At 37.3% G+C, this 2133-nt stretch overlaps 1 pseudogene; it reads left to right on the top strand.

The window, feature by feature from the left end:
• The window catches only part of LOC106525566 (succinate dehydrogenase [ubiquinone] iron-sulfur subunit, mitochondrial-like), a 2032-nt pseudogene extending 666 nt beyond the window's left edge, over positions 1-1366 (top strand).
• The last annotated feature ends 767 nt before the right edge of the window (positions 1367-2133 follow it).

The raw sequence follows: 2133 nt of genomic DNA, 5'->3' as shown, positions 1-2133 counted from the left end.
GATTATAACCTTCAGGGTGGATATAGCTCGCTAGCAGCCTCGAACAGATAACCTATCCACGTCACCATTTACCCAGAATACTTTGTGTGCAAACAAAATGGCCCCATCCGTGTAATATATTTTTAAACTTTTAGTTTAAAAATAATAAAAACTAAACAGCCTACAGTATTTTTACAGTCTTTATTTTACAGTTAAAATATATGTTTATTAAATAAAGTCTAATGTTACAACTAATCGTGGATCCCTTTAATGTTATTATATACGTTGTACTGAACATGTAAGGATTCCTTCAGGTATCTGTGGCTCGTGTGCCATGAACATAAACGGAGGCAACACTCTGGCGTGCCTCAACAGAATCGACACCAACAAACCCGTTAAAATCTACCCACTGCCGCCCATGTATGTGGTGAAWGATCTGGTGCCTGTAAGTTTAAATTGTTTTACCTTCATCAATGTGAGCATCACAACTGCTTTAAATGAGTAAAAACTGTTTGTCTTCTTATTATTCCCAACAGGACATGAGCAACTTTTACACACTGTACAAATCGATCGAGCCGTACCTGAAAACGAAGGACGAAAGCCAGGAGGGGAAGGAGCAGTATTTCCRTTCAATATGAGACATAAAACTGGTAAATGATCCAGTCCCCTGAACAGATCTGAACTAAGTGCCTTTTTTAGTTTAATTTTGTGCCTCTATTGAGAGAGTGAGTCATAAAAAGCCGCAGAGAGAAAACTATGATTTTAAATCCCTGTTTTCACTCGACAGGACGGCTTGCGAGTGCGTCCTTTGTGTTTGCTGCAGCACCAGCTGTCCCAGCTACTGGTGGAATGGAGACAAATACCTGGGACCTGCTGTCCTCATGCAGGTAGAATGTTAATTATTCAAATATGAAATAAACCTCATAATAAGGCTRTGATTGACCTTTAGAGCAAACCGTATATTTTGAAATGATAAGAAAAACCCTGAATCCTTGTCGTCCCACAGGCGTACCGATGGATGATCGACGCCCGCGACAAGTTCACTGAGGAGCGTTTGGCTAAACTCCAGGACCCTTTCTCCGTTTACCGCTGCCACACCATCATGAATTGTACGAAGACTTGCCCCAAGGTGCTTTTACATCAATAATCTGCACATTTCATCACAAATTTAAAGGTTTTGGTGTCTTATTGTTTGTTCAACAAACTTCTCTACAGGGTCTCAACCCAGGAAAGGCCATYGCAGAGATCAAGAAATATGCCAGAACTGGTTTTGTAAGAAATGCTACCAAAAAAGTGTTTTGATGATGCCATTGAATTTTATTGTAAAAACTTAATAAAAGTGTTCAGTGTTCCTGGTCAGCAGGAGGACAGACACAAACTGTCTGGACTTGTCTGGGTCATTCAGTGAGGCTGCAATGTTAGTTTCCTCTTTAGATTCAATCCTAAATTTAATCTCAGATTTAAATGACAAATTCTGAAGATGATCAAATTAAATACATTCAAGGTGGTGRGAATTCACTCGTCTTATCTGACAGAAATAATTGTGAAAAATAAGAATGAGAGCCTATCAAAACCCACTGTGCCCTCAGCTGGAAGCCAGACAAAAAGTGTATTTACATTTGTGTGGTCGTTCCTCCCCACAGTGCAGCTGCTTCCTCTGACATGGAAACAAAAAACACTGAATCTAATTTCAAAAGTAGAACATGACTTAATTTTATGAGATCAAAAACCAGTGGCAACTGTTTCCTAAAACTTTAATTAAAACTTACTTGAAGGTTATCACAGGTAAGTGTTTTCCTCCTTGCCTTTATTTTAAAATACATTTTCAACTTTGAATAAATACGACGTCAGAGGATTAGCACTACACTGGGTATCTAGTTATTTGAAAAATAGGAAACTGCAATTCAAGGAATACGACTAGAATAATGAGATTKATGTTAAAACAGCTGTAAAAGTTTATTACAGAGAAAGATAAAGGCCTGTTTGTTGAAGAAATATACAACTGACATGAATTGTTTGGGAAGGATCTGATATTTTTGTTAATTTTGGGAAAATATTTTCTACTTTCTGTTTCTTTTCATTTATGACTTGCACTTTGTTTTTGTTGTTTAAAGTAAAAAAAAACATTTACAGCAGGTAAAATAAGTATTGAAC

The sequence above is a fragment of the Austrofundulus limnaeus genome, unplaced genomic scaffold (genome assembly GCF_001266775.1).
Source record: "Austrofundulus limnaeus strain Quisiro unplaced genomic scaffold, Austrofundulus_limnaeus-1.0 Scaffold234, whole genome shotgun sequence".
Taxonomy (NCBI): domain Eukaryota; kingdom Metazoa; phylum Chordata; class Actinopteri; order Cyprinodontiformes; family Rivulidae; genus Austrofundulus; species Austrofundulus limnaeus.
The sequence above is the reverse complement of the archived record's forward strand: the minus strand, read 5'-3'. Positions and strand labels throughout refer to the sequence as shown.